Source organism: Monodon monoceros, unplaced genomic scaffold, assembly GCF_005190385.1.
Source record: "Monodon monoceros isolate NGI ecotype Baffin Bay Population unplaced genomic scaffold, NGI_Narwhal_1 Super_Scaffold_14, whole genome shotgun sequence".
NCBI classification, from domain to species: Eukaryota; Metazoa; Chordata; class Mammalia; order Artiodactyla; family Monodontidae; genus Monodon; species Monodon monoceros.
This window is the reverse complement of record NW_021703770.1, coordinates 17,150,133-17,167,269: the sequence shown is the minus strand read 5'-3', so window position 1 is coordinate 17,167,269 and position 17,137 is coordinate 17,150,133. Positions and strand designations below refer to the sequence as shown.

Below are 17,137 nucleotides of genomic sequence, written 5' to 3'. Positions count from 1 at the left end.
GCTGGTCTATGGTCAGTGTACCTATTGGTGGTTCCATTTTGTTCATTTGTTTTTTTCAAATGTTTCGTCTCTCTTTATTCACTGTTCAAGACAGACTATTTCTTTTTCAATTTTTAATTCAAATATGGAGTGGTTGCTGCCGACCCCTTCCAGACTGAGGCACTCAATCGCCCAGCTGCTGGGAGCGCAGGTGGCCGGTAACCCTCAGCTGAGCCCCTTTCTGGTCCAGCTAGAGAGTATGAGTAGACAAGTGGTTACCAGGGGTTGCGGATGGGGAAATATTAAGAGGTTGGTACAATAGTACAAGCTTTCAGTTATAAAATGAATAAGGTCTGGGACTACCCTGGCGGTCCAGTGGTTAAGACTCTGTTCTTCCACTGCAGTGGGTGGGGATTCGATCCCTGGTTAGGGAACTGAGATCCCACATGCCGAGGCGAGGCCAGAAAAAATAAAAAATAAGGTCTGAGGATCTAATGTATAACGTGGTGACTATAATTGATAACACTGTATTGTATAATTGAAATTTGCTAAGAGAGCAGAACTTAAATGTTCTCACCAAAGACAAAAATTTTAAAGGGCAAAAAAAAAAAAGAGAGAGAGAGAGCTGCCTCATCCAAGGTCATGGCCCTTTCCTTGGAGACAGTCCATATCTTTAAAGAAAGGAGTGATGGGACTTCCCTGGCGGTCCAGTGATTAAGACTCTGTGCTTCCACTGCAGGGGCCACGGGTTCGATCCTTGGTCGGGGAACTAAGATCCCACATGCCACAGGGTGCGGCAAAAGAAAAACAAAAAAAGAAAGGACTGACATACTGAACAGAAAATTCACAAAGACTTGAAGGGACACTGCTCAAAAGACAATATGTGGTTAGTTTGAGTGTATAAAGGCCTGACTCTCGCACTCCCAATTTGATGTCTCTGAAGGACGACCCTAATTCCAGAACTCCCTGTGGGACTGGCCAAGGACGGCTTTCCCAGTCACCTGCTCTCCCTGTTCAGTGAAGTCTTGACTCTCACAGGTATTGTTCCTGAGAGCTCCCACCCAATAAACTTTTTGCATATAAATCTCCATCTTGGAGTTTGTTTCCAGATAACCTGACCCCTGATAACATAAAACACAGATACAGACAAGTGCATTGACCATAACTGTACAACTTGACGAATTTTTACAAAATGAGCACACCTGTATAACCGGCACCCAAATCAAGAAACATCCAGGGTGGACAAACAGGTCCTACTATATAGCACAGGGAACTATATTCAATGTCCTGGGATAAACCATAGTGGAAAAGTATTTAAAAAAGAATGTATATATGTATAACTGAGTCTCTTTGCTGTACAGCAGAAATTAACACAACATTGTAAATCAACTATACTTCAATTAAAAAAAGTAAAAAAAAAAAAAGAAAGAGAGACATCCCACATGCTCTCTTCTCATCACTAAGGGTCACCATTATTATCACTTCCAATAGCATAGATTTGTCTCTTTTAGGGCTCTATTGAAATGGTGTCATATAGTGTATACTCTTTTTGTGTCAAGTTTCTGTTGCTCAACATTTGGTGAGATTCACTCATGGTGTTGCATGAGGTTGTACATAATTCATTCCTGTTGCTGTATAGTCTCCCACTGTGACAACATAATGCCATTGATTTATCTACTCTGTGGTTGATGGGCATTTGGGTAGTGCCAGTTTGAGGCAGTTATGAACAGCACTGCGAAGAACATTCTGGAATAGGTTTTTGGCAGGGCATGAATGCTGATTGCTGTAGGGAATTTAAAATATTTAGTTTTAGTAGATATTACCAAACACATTACCACTTTCCAAAGTGGCTGTACCAAGTTATACTGCCACTTGCAGACCATGAACATTAAAACCAATACTTGGTGTTTTCCATCCTGAGCCATTGGGGTGGTGAGTATATTGTGGTTTTAATTTGCATTTCTCTGGAGGCCAATGAAGCTGAGCACGTTTTCATATGTTTTTGGCCATTTGGATATTCTCCTTTGAGAACGTTCAAGTCTTTGCCCATTTTCTGTTGGGTTATCAAGACAATTCTTTCTTTACTGTTGGCTGTTGGGAAACCCTACAGAGATCATCTTTGGTATAGAGGGAAAGAGGAATGGTATTTTGTCCAAGGACAAAGCATGCAGGAAAATATGCAGGAGATGATAAACACGGGCTTCAAAGTTGCTGGAAAAGGGAAGTAGAAATGAGATTCATCCACAGCAGCAAAGCCATAGACTCATGTGGAGAAACGTAAATTGAGATGGCGTCCAGGAAGCCATGGACACAGATGGGGTCCAGCTGTGGGATGCAGGGAAGCCAAAGTAGTGGCTTTGGGTGGGTGCCAGCAAGAATCACAGGGGTCCACTCAACTGATAAGACTCTGAATACATAAGAAATGTTATTCACGATTGCCAGAATAGTTAGAAAAGGCTGTGGTTCCCGGGTGGCATCCAAACAGAGGTTAGAATGAAACAGAATGGTTATTGTTAGACTTGTATATCCAGGCAGAGTCACGAGATCATTAAGTGGGTAGCACGGTTTTAAAGCAGAAGAGTGGGTGCACGCTTTGTTTCAGGTTCACTCAACCACCACATGTGAGAAATAACAAGGGCAGGGTGACCGAGAACACAAAAACATCATTTTCTAGGCAGCTGTGTTCCTGGGGCGCAGTCCACAACCTCAAACAGTAGGAGGGGGCCAGAGTCAGATCTACTGTGACTTTGCATCCTCTTTCTACCTGTCTAAATCAGCCCTCTCCACGCCCCAGCTCTGGCGTCAGACCAGTCCTTACCTGCCCCGGGGACTTTTGAAGATACTCGATCTTGTTTTTCTATCAGTTTGACCTGAAGGGGTTTCTCATGCTGATTCTTGGGTCCCGGTGGCTCACCCTAAAAACTGGGACCCTGTTTTGCCCTTTTCATACCGCTACCTGAGGACCTGTGCTCTGGTGAAGACCTTAACTGTTTTGTTAAGAATAGGTTCTCCTCAGGAACCTTTTTATTTTAGAGTTGGGGTGAAGAAAATGGATACTTTCCACAAACCTAGTCCACCCTATTGATCCTGCAGGAACCTTGTGCCTGTTAGTTACTAGATAAGGACTGCAGAAAAAAATTACTTTTATTCATTGATTCAGTGATACTTTTTTTTTCTTAACATCTCTATTGGAGTATAATTGCTTTACAATGGTGTGTTAGTTTCTGCTTTATAGCAAAGTGAATCAACTCTACATATATCCTTTTTTGTGCATCTGCTATGTGCTGGGTGACGTGCACCCTAGAGACACAGCGGGACACAAGACAGACACAGCATCTTCATGGAGCATTTATTCCAATAGGTCACATAGACATTAAGTAGGTAACATCAATAAAATATAAGGATAGGGAAGCTCAGACTCCTTTCTCTCAAAGTGTTTAACCTTCTTTTATGTTTTTGTTGTTTAATAGGAAGAATTCATTGAAAAACTCTAAGCACAGTTTCTACAACAGTGGTTCTCAACTGGGATTGATTTTGCCCCCAGGGGACATTCATCAATGTCTGGAAACATACTTGGAGCGTCTAGTGGGTAGCATCCCTGGATGCTGCTACACATCCCACAGTGCACAGGACAGCCCGCACAACAAAGAAGCATCTGACTCCAAATTTTAATAGTGCTACAGTTGAGAAACCTTGTTCTGCACTAAACCCTGGCTCTTTCCAAGGCCAGGAATCGCTTTTTTTGTTGTGGTTATTCCAAACCAAATTCTTTGGCATTATATTTACTACAAGTATCAATAACTTATTAGCACTTACTATGAGATGTGCATTGTGCTAGGACCTTTGCATTTATTATCTCATTTACTCATCAGGAAAATAGGACATACATAATATTATTGTCATTTTACACATAAGGAAACAGAAGTTCAAAGAGATTAAATAATGTCCCCAAGGTTATATAGCTCATAAGTGGCAGAGCCGGCATTTGAAACCAGGTTTGACAAAGCCTAGGTCTTTTACCAACTTACTTGACTAGTTCTTGTAATAATTTCATTACTTGACATTTTTATGAGGTTTTGTAGTTTTAAAGCACTTTCGCAAGATCAGCCCCAAAGCAGGGTTTCGTGGTAAAGCACCAGCTTGAAGTCTGACATGTGCTTGAGTCCTAGTCCTTTGCTCACCTTGTGACCTCAGAGGAATGACTTGACTTCTTTCGGCCTCTGAATTCTCATCGCTAAAATGAGAGCATGGAACTAGATGATTTTTCAGGGTCCTTCCACTGCTACTCTTTTTTTTTTTTTTGCGGTTCGCGGGCCTCTCCCGTTGCGGAGCGCAGGCTCCGGACGCGCAGGCTTAGCGGCCATGGCTCACGGGTCCAGCCGCTCCGCGGCATGTGGGATCTTCCCGGACCGGGGCACGAACCCGTGTTCCCCGCATCGGCAGGCGGACTCTCAACCACTCCGCCACCAGGGAAGCCACAGTGCTAATCTTTTTACCGAGAGATGATATAAGGTAAAACTGCGATCTGTATCATTGGCTAGCAAACTTCTTGATTATAATGTACAGTAAGAGATTCATTTTGCATCATGACTCAGCATACACACACACACACAACTGAAATATAAGTTTTACAGAGCACACGGAAGCTGCAGTAACACACAATCTCCAAATCTCAAAGCAGCCAGCGTTTTGTTCTGGCTCACAAGGTGCCTGGGGACACAGCTCCACCTTGTCCTTCCAGGACTCAGGCTGGTGGAGCAGCCTCCATCTCAAAGGTCACCAGTTTTTAATTTTTTTTCCTTTTATTTTATTTTTTAATTTTTATTTTATATTGGACTATAGTTGATTAACAATGTTGTATTAGTTTCAGGTGTACAGCAAAGTGATTCAGTTATACATACACATATATCTATTCTTTTTCTTTTTCATTTTTCTATTCTTTTTCAAATTCTTTTCCCATTTAGGTTATTACAGAATATTGAGCAGAGTTCCCTGTGCTATACAGTAGGTCCTTGAGAGCCTGCGTGCCGCAAACTACAGAGCCCACACGCCCTGGAGCCCGCGCGCCACAACTAGAGAGAAGCCTGCGCACCACAACGAAGAGCCCGTGCTGCAACGAAAGATCCCACATGCCTCAAAGAAGAACCCACGTGCTGCAACTAAGACCAGATGCAGCCAAAAAAAAGAAAAAAAAAAGACTGGCTTATATCCAGTTGGAAGTGAAACAGTTAAGAGTAAATCCTAATTTTAGCCAATCAGAGGTTATTTTACTGGTTTTAAACAGGAAATGTCATAGTGTCCATGTTTCTGCTTAAAGAGAAAACAAAACCAATCAGAACGTTGCTTTATTTTAACACAATTAGTCAGGCTCTCTTCTCATCACAGGAAGCAAACTCTAATCACATCCACTGATACAGCAGGAGCAGATTATTGATCTGGCTGAAGAGGTGCAGACCCCCAGTGACTGAACTGAGCAGGTATCCAGAGTGCTGCAGTATTTAGCAAACAAAGAAAAGCCACCCCTTGGATAATGGATGTTATGGTTAGGAAACCCCCAGTACCTCAGACATTATGAAACAACAACTGAGTTTGTAGGGAACAGACTGAACCCACACCCTAGAATGAGAATTATTTACATTCTACAGTTAACATTCTATAATTATATGGCTCAAACTCCATATATGGCTCTCACAACAGTGAGAGGCCCGCGTAACACACACACACAAAAAAAAAAGGAGTCCTCAAATCTGGAAGCTTCTCCCACCCAGCCTATAGCCTGGGGTTGTCTTTGTGCTCACAGCTTCCCAGTGAGTCAGAAGATATCTGAATGCTTGGATCTGCCTGACGTTTTGCTGTTTATTTAGGACAAGACCAAGCCAAGAGTCACATCATTTAAAACATGTGAAAAGAGGTAAGTAATTAGTCTCCTATTAAAAAGGTGAGACGCATTGACAAGATTAACAGAGGCCCCTCCCTTCTGCAGAATCCAGCCCACAAACTGGGTGGAGAGTTGGACGTGAACTGTGAAGAGAGCGAGAGGAAAGGGCGGGTCTCGGACTTGGCGGATTTCGGTTGGGTGTGGATTCTGTGTTTGTGAGAGAAGATGCAGCAGGGTCTTTCTGCAGTGAGAAGCCCCATAACAGAAATTCAGGTAAGTCCTGGTCCATAGACTTTTTTTTTTTTTTGCGGTACGCGGGCCTCTCACCGCTGTGGCCTCTCCCGTTGCGGAGCACAGGCTCTGGACACGCAGGCTCAGCGGCCATGGCCCCCGGGCCCAGCCGCTCCGCGGCACGTGGGATCCTCCCGGACCGGGGCACGAACCCGTGTCCCCTGCATTGGCAGGCGGACTCTCAACCACTGCGCCACCAGGGAAATCCATAGACTTTTTTAAATTCAAGAGATACCTCAAATGCCCGACTGACAGGTGGGTGATGGACACGTGTGGAGAGGCACAGCCTAAGACGAGTGAACGGTGAGGCTACCACTAGTATAGAAGGCATGCTCCTCCTAAAGCATTCAGCTCACATCGTTAGTTGTTTTAAAACAACATAGAACAAAATCGCTGCCCCAACAAAACACCTCTGCAGGCCCCATGCTCCCCTCGACCCACACGTTAATAAATCCTGATTGAAAGGGTCAGAAGCTGGTGGAGCGGCGCCTCTGCCTATTCTAAAGGTTGCAGATTTGCCATTCAATGCTCTTTTCACTTTGCCACTTCAGCCTTGCTCATAAGGACAGCCTTACTCAGATGATTTACCCAAGAACATGGTGATAATTCTTTCTGGAGACAAGGGTAGAATGGATCATATTAATTACATCCAGGTGTGGTTATTTACTAGGTTAGAGTTTAGAATCTATACCAGTAAACATAAAGATGATTTTGCATTGATCAATACTATCTGGTTATGGAAATGTGTTGATTTCCAGAGTTATTTAAACTTTATCTCTTTAAGCAAACTAAAGCCATTAAGCCAATAATAATAAGTAACATTTATCATCCTTCTATGAGTCAGACACTATATACTTTGCATGGAATACCTCATTGTCTCATTTAATGCTTGCAACAACCCTCCAACGTAGGTATTGTTATTAATTTCATTTTACAAATAAGAATGCCGCCGAGGACAGAGAGGTTTTGCAACTTTTCCAAAGTCACACAGTAAGTGGCAGAGATGGAATTTGGACCTGGGGATGTGGCCAAGTTACCATCCATAAATCTAACTAATTAACAGTAAACCTCTTGTCCTTCCATGGACTCCACAAATTCTCTTGAATTCTTGCACAGGCCAGTGGAGGGAGATACTGCAGAGCCTTAGACCTGCAGCCATCTTTACTCCCACTGCCTGGCAGAAAGAGAGTTTCATGAGGGGTGTTCCTTGCAACCCCTTGACCCCTGTTTCTTCTTGGAGCATCATTATCTCTGTTGAAGTTCCTCAGAGCAATGGCAAGGGTCTCGGAGTAAGGGCCTAACTGCATACTTACTGCCAACTGGAGCGTGTGAGAGAATGTCCAGGTTGTGCGTGGACAGGTAGATGAAAATCCTATTAGCATGAAAGCCTGATGCATCCCAGGTGAGTGAGCTAGGACTGGATGGCTGTTCCCCAGGGCTAAGACTTCCAAAACTGGGGAGACCAATGGCTTCCTTTTGACTTCCCAGGTAGCATGCCAGATACGGAAGGCATGCCCCCTTGAGGAGTGAAAATGTTTTGGGGTGCAGAAGCTTGGGAATGCTTGGGAAAATGTTCGGGGTGCACCTGCTGGGAATTAACAAAGAGAGATTTTTTTTTTTAGTTCAACGCCGGTCAAGATGTTTTCTGCTTCAGTACCACGGGGACTTGCTATCAGGTCCCTAGAGAAATAAGGACATAAAGGGATTGTTAATGAATCAAATAGCAAAGGAGAGCTAGGCAGCCTTAGGAAAGGGAGGGAGCGAAGCTGTCTTGCTCGTGATGGGATAAAAGAGTTTGACCCAGGTGGGATAACATTTCAATATCTTCAGCCTTTAACAGGCTGTAGCTGTTGCTGTTTGTAAACTGCTTTCTCTCGTCCTGGCTAGGGTCTGGGTTCCTCCTTGGCTGTCTTAGTCTCACTTTGGCTCTGTCTGGCCCAACAGATCACCTGAGTTTCTGCCACATCTCCCACCTAAGCCCTCTGGGCCTGCCTATCCATTGCCCATCCACCGTCAGGCTCTGCCCCGTGGCAGCCTCGTCCTCTGCCACAGGGCGTCGGGTAGGTTTGCAGGTTCTGCTGCCTTCCAAGGTCTCTTGGAGCTTCAGGGACTCCTGGGCCCTTGGACTGAGAGCTGCCTGGAGAACCTCAAAGTCAAGGCCTCCCTCTACTAACTGCACCGACCACCAGGTTGCCAGAAGTGGCTGTCACTTTTCAGAGTCTTAACTGAGAAGGAAGGTAGAAATCTCTCTTCGTGTTGGCTTTCTTCTCCAGGTTTTAGGCTTTCTCCTGGAGAGGGGAAGTCAGGACACACTCTGAGCACTGCATTCTCCATCCTTCTTCCCTGACCTCTGTGATTTAAGGGAACTTAAAGTGACTCACTGAATAACCTCTTTGGACTTTACTTTCCTCATTTGGTCCATTCTCACTTTCTTCTTCCCATAATCCCATCAGTTACAAGAGGTGAGCTTTTCTTATTTCCCTGACATTGCAGCCACCTTGAAACATGGAAACATGGAGCAAGAAGTCTTTTTTTTTTTTTTTTCTGGCCCTCCCACACCCATGTGGCTTTTGGGATCTTAGTTTCCCGAGAGCCCGGGGCCCTTGGCAGTGAAAGCGCAGAGTCCTAACCACAGGACAACCAGGGAATTCCCAAGGAGCAGGAAGTCTTGTGTCCCAGCTGTCATGGGCAGAAAGGGTGGCTTTTCTATACTAGGAAGAAACCCTTTGAATTAGTCCACTAGGCTTAACCTCGATGTAGTAAAAAGCCTCCACAGCTAAAAGCTACTGCAAACCCTCATTATCTCTCCCCATAAAGCCTGATTTTATTGTCTTTCTAAAGAGGGCAAATACACTCTATCACCCTGAGGCTTAATAATGGCTCCTTCTCAGAGGCGAGAGAGTGCACTAAAACATAATTCAAGGGCGAAATTACAATGCACAGCGCTAACATTTCCAAACCACGTTTTTAAAACTATCACCATCTAACCATTCCCTCAAGGCCTCCTTTATATTGAAGATCAGCACATATTAAATTGGAAGCATATTTCTGCTCTGCAAATTGATTCATGTTTCACTCAGATTAAACTACTCATCTTCAGTAACAGGTGTCAGGCACCTACACCCTAATCCGTGTCCACAGTAAATGCAGATCTTATCCGAGGGTCTTTCGGTGAGAAGTTAACCATTTCCAGCACACAGCAAGTGCTCTTTCATCCAGGAGACCATTTGAGACGATACAGAGTGGAAAAACCACTCAATCTGCAGTTGGGAAACATAAACTGTGGTCCTTGTTTTGCCACTCTTGACCTCTGTGATTTAAGGGAATTTAAAGCGACTCCCGTAATAATCTCTTTGACCTTTCGTTTCCTCCTTTGATAAGACGCTCTCTTTAAGGACCATTCTCAATATTTATATTGTTACTAAAAAAAAAAACCAAAACAAAACCTTCAGCATTCTTCATTTATAATGTTATGGAATGCTGCCCCCTTGTGTTTTCTCGGGGTTCATCTAGCTTTACAAAATTTAAATACATTCTTCATTTTAAATTGATTAAAATTCTTCATTTAAAAATTGATCTGTTATGCTCAACTCCCACTGAATCAAATATTCCTGATACTTGGTTTAAAAAATAAATTAAAAGAAGTTCCCTTGGGACTTCTCTGGTGGCTCAGTGATTAAGAATCTGCCTGCCAATGCAGGGAACACGGGTTCGAGCCCTGGTCCGGGAAGATCCCACATGCTGTGGAGCAACTAAGCCTGTGCACCACAACTGCTGAGCCTGTACTCTAGAGACCGTGAGCCACGACTACTGAGCCTGCGTGCCACAACTACTGAAGCCAGTGCACTTACAGCCCGTGCTCTGCAAAAAGAGAAGCCACCGCAATGAGAAGCCCACGCACCGCAATGAAGAGTAGAGCCCACTCACCCCAACTAGAGAAAGCCCGCAGGCAGCCGCGAGGACCCGACGTAGCCAAAGATAAATGAATAAAAATAAATTTAAAAAGAATTCTAAAGTTAAAAAAAAAAAAGTTCCCTTGTAAATGCCAGTCTCATTCCATTAAATCGGTCATCCTTTCTTATTTGGAATGCTGAAGACACTCAGATGAAGAATCGTGTTATAACTCATCTGTCACTTGGGGACACATTGTCTTTGTTTTTGGGAAATTGTGGAAAACATTGTCCAAACAAATTCCAGTGCCTAGGATCACTTAAGGACTTTAAAATGACTTCCACTGTGCAGTTCCCTCAGTCAGATTCAGTACAAATTATATTTTTAAAATAAATGTTCTAACAGAATTAGAATATACGTACACAAAGTGCACAAACCATAAGTGTACAGCTCAGTAAATTATCAAAAAATGAACCCAACACCTATAACCAAAACCGGAGTCAGGAAATGGAACATTACTAGAGCCCCAGAAGCCTCCCTAGGTGCCCCTCCTGATCACTACTCTGTCCTTTCTTTCCAAAGGTAACCACTGTCTTGACTTCTAATACCATAGGTTCATGAGGTGAGGGTGAGGGAAGCAGTCTATATCTTGATCTGGGTTAGATGTGTAGGGTGATGTCACATTTTATATATTACATATGTAAGAATACATTGAGACATCATACACAAAAATAAACTCAAAACGGCTTAAAGACTTATGTATAAGACATGACACCATAAAACTCCTAGAAGAGAACATAGGCAAAACATTTGCTGACATAAATCGAAGTAATTCTTTCTTAGATCAGTCTCCCAAGGCAAAAGAAATAAAAGCAAAAATAAACAAATGGGACCTAATCAAACTTAGAAGTTTTTGCACAGCAAAGGAAACCATAAACAAAATGAAAAGACAACCTATGGACTAGGAGAAAATATTTGCAAATGATGTGACAAACAAGGGCTTAATTTCCAAAATATACAAACAGCTCATGCAGCTCAATATCAAAAAAAAAAAAGCAACCTAATCAAAAAATGGGCAGAAGACCTAAATAGACATTTCTCCAAAGAAGGCATACATGTAGCCAACAGGCATGTGAAAAAATGCTCAGCATTGCTAATTATTAGAGAAATGGAAATCAAAACTACAATGAGGTATCATCTCACACCGGTCAGAATGGCCAACATCAAAAAGTCTACAAATAACAAATCCTGGAGAGGTTGTGGTGAAAAGGAAAAACTTCTACTCTGTTGGTGGGAATATAAATTGGTGCAGCCACTATGGAGAATAGTATGGAGGTTCCTTAAAAATCTAAAAATAGAGTTACCATATGATCCAGCAATCCCACTCTTGGGCATATATCCAGAAAAAATGAAAACTCTAATTCAAAAAGATACATGAACACCAATGTACATAGCAGCATTATTTACAATTGCCAAGACTTGGAAGCAACCTAAATGTCCATCAACAGATGAATGGATAAAGAAGATGTGAGATACACACACACACACACACACACACACACACACACCACACACACACATGAAGGAATATTACTCAGCTGTAAAAAAGAATGAAATATTGCCATTTGCAGCAACATGGATGGACCTAGAGATTTTCATGCTAAGTGAAGTAAGTCAGAGAAAGACAAATACCATATGATACAACTTATATGTGGAATCTAAAAAAAATGGTAAAAATGAATGTATTTACAAAACAGAAAAAGGCTCACAAACATAGAAAACAAATCTATGGTTACCAAAGGGGAAAGGAGAGGGGAGGGATAAATTAGGAGTTTGGGATTAACAGATATACACTACTATATATAAAAAGATAAACAACAAGGACCTACTATATACCACAGGGAACTATACTCAGTATCTTATACCTGAAACTAACACCACATTGTAAATCAGCTATACTTTTATTTTTTTTAAATCAAAGAAAAAAATACATTGAGCTCTATACTTAAGTTTGTGCATTTTGCTGCATACAAATTACACCTCAGTAAGTAATTCCAGCTTTTCTGGTTGGTTCTCAATGGTAGAGCTGACTCAAAATAACCTTACTTTTATGTTAACACCTTACCTAACCGTAGTATGATTATCAAAACCAGGAAATTAAAATCGTTACTATGCTATTAACTAAAATGTAGACCTTATTCCAATATCATCAGTTTTTCAACTGTTGTCCTTTTTGTTTTCCAGGATCCTACCCAGGATCCCGAATTATATTTAGCAGTTATTTCTCCTTCATCCACTCCAATCTGTGACAGTTCTGACTGGAAGCTTCTCTTTCAGACACACAAATACAATCACACCTGAAGTTTCATGATGTTTGACAACTTCTTATAGATTGGACCCTAGATTTCCACCATTTCACTAGGTCTTCTCTTCAAGATCTACTTTGTTCCAATATAGTAATGCACTGTCACCAAGGACATGTGGCCTTGTCCCCAGGTCTAATTGCTTCACTCAAGGAGTAGCTGTGTCAGGTCAGGCTGACTCCACTCACCTCCTGGAATTTTTGTAAAACTTGTCTCTCTCATGAGCTTAGAAATTCAAGAGACATCTTTACTGTCACTTCAAGGCTGGATTAATGGTGGCACTGATGGTGGTGCAGCTAGTACACCAGCACTTACCTTTATCAATTTCTTTGATGTGTGCCAGGATGTGATGAGCTTGGGATGGCTTAGACATCATTATTGTAGCCAGAAATTGTCCAGTTGTGTATGGCCAGGTTAAATAGGATAGTGGGAAGAACATACAGGCGTGTGTGAGAGAGAATGGCAAATGTAGAGCAGGAAGGAGGGTTTTCACTCCACAACAGTATTAGGATCTTAATGCTTGCTTCAGGCTCTATTCCCTAGAGAACCTTGTCTAACACAAGGGATTTATTTAAAATAATACTAGCTCATGTCTCAAAATGAACCTATGTTGTGTCTGGCCCTGAGTCAAGCCCTTTCACTGGATTATTGAATACAAACCTCCCAATAGTCCAATAAAATGGCATTATCTTGCAGATGAGGTAACCATCACCCAGAGAAGTTAGGTAACTTCTTTAAAGATCACACAGTAAGTAGGATGCTTTATTTTAGGAGCATGCTGCTATTCTAACCAACTTTATATAGAATTACCTGGAGAACTTGCTTCCCATAGCACCACAATATTAATGACTTGGGCATGCAATGCCTGTATTATTCATGCAAAAAGGATTCTACCCAAGCAATTAAAGACAGAATACTTAATTGAAAAGGTTGAGAAGGTTTTGTCTGAATGAGGAGCTTATTAAAAATGCGTTTAAACATAAAACAAACTCTCTTTTTGTGGTAATGGTGTAGAAAATAAACCCATGAAAATTTAAGAGCTAATTTTGGGGAAAAAAATGCTTGAAGCAGCTTGTGTAAGTGATGTAGGTAGGTTTTGATCCATCATTGGGTTGTGAAATATATTGAGTGGGTTGAAACCAGTGCCAAAAGAAAAGAAAAATCTTATAAAAAAGAATAGGATAGAATAGAAATGATCTATTTACACATAGTAAAAGTGTGTATTGTTTTGTGAAGCTTTTCTTTGTAAATGTGTGTTAGAGTGTATGCGTGTGTGATGTAATTTTTTTTCATTGCGTTGAAAAAGGTTTTTAAAACACTGATATATTTGGTGACAGTATCACATGGTTTAAAAAACAGAACAAAATGTTTCTGGAGTCAAACACATGTAGGTTTGAATTTTAGTATATAATTTTAGTAAGAATTTAAGTCCAATCTGCTTGCTTTCCTGCTGCTCTTCAATGGAGAGTATTGTAGAAAACATTTAGAGAGTCTCCCGAATTTTCTTTTCATGAGTAAGACCATGTCTCTTAATGCTTACAAAACATCACTGAAATGCACTTCTTAGAGGCTGTGTTCCAAACTTACTTCTACCCATGATGGGCTGGACCCCACAGACCTTTGCACCTGGTTCTTACATATCATCCATCATGGCATCTTTCTCACTCTCTCCACACCTGGGAGAATCTTAAGGTTGTTGAGGGACTTGGGCTAGTACTTGACTCAGATTGACATATCTTTGGTACAGAAAATGTTTATTCTCAGAATCATTTCTTCCCAGATGATTCATTCCTGAGACCAGACAAAGCATCCAAGTTTTTAGGGACATTCTTGGGCAGGAGAAGACCAGGAGATCATCTAGTCATGGTGAAATGGAAAACAATTAAACTGGGGAGGAATCTGAACTCCCTTTTGGCAGTACCCTCTATTTTTCCAGGCTCACTGCCCAAGCATAGATTCACTCGGCCTTTAACAGCCATCTACAGGACACAGTAGGAATCATTTCATGACAGAAGTGGGGGCTGGAAAAGACCTAGCTTAATATCAAACCAGATAGTCTGAGGATGGGAAGGAGACTCAACTTCTTAATGTTTCCACAACCCTTGTGTTTACAACTAGATTCCTCTTCCCTGGAATTTTAACTTCTACTCTTGGAACAGAGAACATTTTTAAATGCTTTCACACTAGAAAAGACCCACCGACAAATTAAAAAAAATAAAAATAACCTCTGTAAAAATTATAAAAGAAAGGCATAATAATTATAGAGAACATTAACAACAGAGAGAAGCAAAAGAAGAAAATTTACATTATCTCACCACTCATGGAAAGCTGTGGTTTACACCTTGGTATATATTCTTCCAGACTTTTTTTTTCATGCATATAAAATACAAGTCGTTTGTTTTGCTGTTATGATTGTCATTTAAACATCACATACAGCCATGATAATTCCTTAGGATAATTTCTACAAGTGTAATTACTGTATTTCCTGAGTCAAAGAGTACACACATTTTGAAGGTCCTCTGTCTCAGAACTAGTTTTCATATACGTTCCTAGCCGTCCTCTCCCCTCTAACCTTTATATGCAACTTGTGGAGATTCACAGCACTGCTGTTGTTGTTCTGTTATAGTCTATAATATCCCCTTTTGCTGAGGAATTATTTGGTGAAAGACAATGTCTGGTCATTTCCCTGAAGGGTAGCAAAATACGCCTTCCCAAATATGCCACTTTAGTATAAAAGATTCTTTTGAACTGAAGGCAAATGAGAAGAAGCAGGTACAAGAAAAACTCTCTGCCTTTCCCTTATTTGCTTAAGAGCAGAATATAAATTTATAAAGGTGTCCCTCCCCGCTCCTCTTTTCCATAAAGGGCAGAAGTTAATCACCAGAGACAACTCTAGTCCCTCGTGAGCTTACGAGGTGGCACCATAGGAATCTGCCTAACAAGCCTTGCTAAACTTACCATTTACCTACCGTAAGTTAGTGGCCTCATATATTTCTCTTCCCACAGTTTGCCACCCCTAGAAGCTCAAAGTCGTTTTTCTTTGTTTTATCACTTCTCTAAAAATGTATTGTTCTTTTGGTAAGATGCTCTATAAGACCAAGTTCTAACCATCCCTTTGAGTTACTCATCACTGGGTATTCCCATGTGTATGCACAATGCACATGTTAGTAAACTTCTGTTTGTTTTTTTCTTGTTAATCTGTTTTTTGTTAGAGCCTCAACTGGAGAACCTAAGATAGACAGCTGGTCTAGAGTCCTCCTCTCATCCCCCAAAATGCAAAATTTTTAATCTGTATGTTATACAATTAAAATGAGCTCAGGAAACAATTTTGATACATCTTAGATATAAATATTGTGAACTGAGATTAATTGGTACAAATGTTGAGACGTGCAAGTATAACCAGAAAGCACAGGGCAGTTAGCTTTTTATGGATAAAACATGACCAATGGCAGTAGGGTTACAGGGGAGCTTATCTTCTTAGAGGTATCTCTGTAAGGCAACATTGCAGGAAAAAAAAAAAGTTACACGATAGGAGAGGCAATTGGTTTACATTTTCAAACTTATCAAATTTCACATGAGAAATCCAACTCATTATACTTTAAGGTTTAGTTCAAATGTGACTTCCTTAGTGGAGCCTTCTGTATTAGTCAGGGTGCAGAGAAGCAGAACCATTAGGAGATAAACATAGTTGTAAGAACGAAACAGTCTTTGTAACACGATGTCTGGATAGAGAGTGTACCATTTTGCACACACTAGTATTCTTATACAGTGGTCAGCAAGGTATAAGAATACTAGTTACCCTATAGCTTTGCCAACAGAATATATCATAATTATTAATTTTCACCGCTCAGATAAGAAATGGTATTTCTCCTTTTAATTTGAATTTAATTATGAGTGATGCTGAAGAGCTTTTCATAAGTATAAGGAACATTTATATCTTTTTAGGGGGCTACTTTCTGCCTCATGTTTTTTGCCCATTTAGCTAATGGGGTTTGATCAATTTCACCTTGGTGTTAAGAGTGCTTTACACGTTAGTGATATTAGTTCTTTTCGGCAATGTACGCCATTAAGTATTTTCTTCCACTTTGTAATTTGCCTTTTGACTTTGCTTATAGAATTTTGTGCCATGCAAAGCTTCTTTAAAAATATTTTTATTTTTATCTAGGTGAATTCATGAATCTTTTCTTTTGTTGTGAATTTTTAGATGTATTTAGAAAGTCTTTCTTTACAGGTTTCAAAGGAACCCACCTGTTTTCTTCTAGTATTTTCATGGCTTCATTTTTATAGTTAGAGTTCTTATCTATTTGTTGTTGTTATTGTTGTTTTTTCCTTTTGTACAGTGTGAGTTGGGGATACAATTTTATCTCTTTCTAAATGGGTTTCCAGTTATTTTGGTCCAATTTTGGTCCAGTGATCGGAGATGTCAACTGTATCACTCATTACATTTCCATATATATTTGTACTTTCTAGTCTATTTCTCTGATTCATGTGTCTATTCATGAATTATTCCCACATCCTTGCACTTAAAATGGCTTTCTGATATATTTGATGGTCTGACAGAGATTTCTGCCTCTCCCTGTCCCTCAATGGTGCTTCTTTTTTGGTGTTTCCCTGGGTATTCTTGCATGTTTATTTTTCATGTGATTTTTAATATTAACTTATCTCATTTTAAGATAAAAGCTTTTTGGTATTTTTACAGAGGCTTTGTGAAACATTTATTAAATTAACTTATGAA

At 40.8% G+C, this 17,137-nt stretch overlaps 1 protein-coding gene across 4 annotated transcripts in view; it reads left to right on the top strand.

Annotated features, from left to right (window-relative positions):
- The first annotated feature begins 4,998 nt into the window (after positions 1 to 4,998).
- Positions 4,999 to 17,137, top strand: part of COL14A1 (collagen type XIV alpha 1 chain) — a 271,596-nt gene continuing 259,457 nt past the window's right edge. Inside the window, exons 1-3 of one of the 4 annotated variants that reach the window (XM_029222937.1) lie at positions 4,999 to 5,206; positions 5,844 to 5,890; positions 5,963 to 6,130. The gene's annotated coding sequence lies outside the window, so the exon portion shown is untranslated. Of the gene's footprint in view, positions 6,131 to 17,137 lie in introns of all 4 variants that reach the window. The other 3 variants (XM_029222936.1, XM_029222935.1, XM_029222934.1) reach the window with 3 other exon arrangements.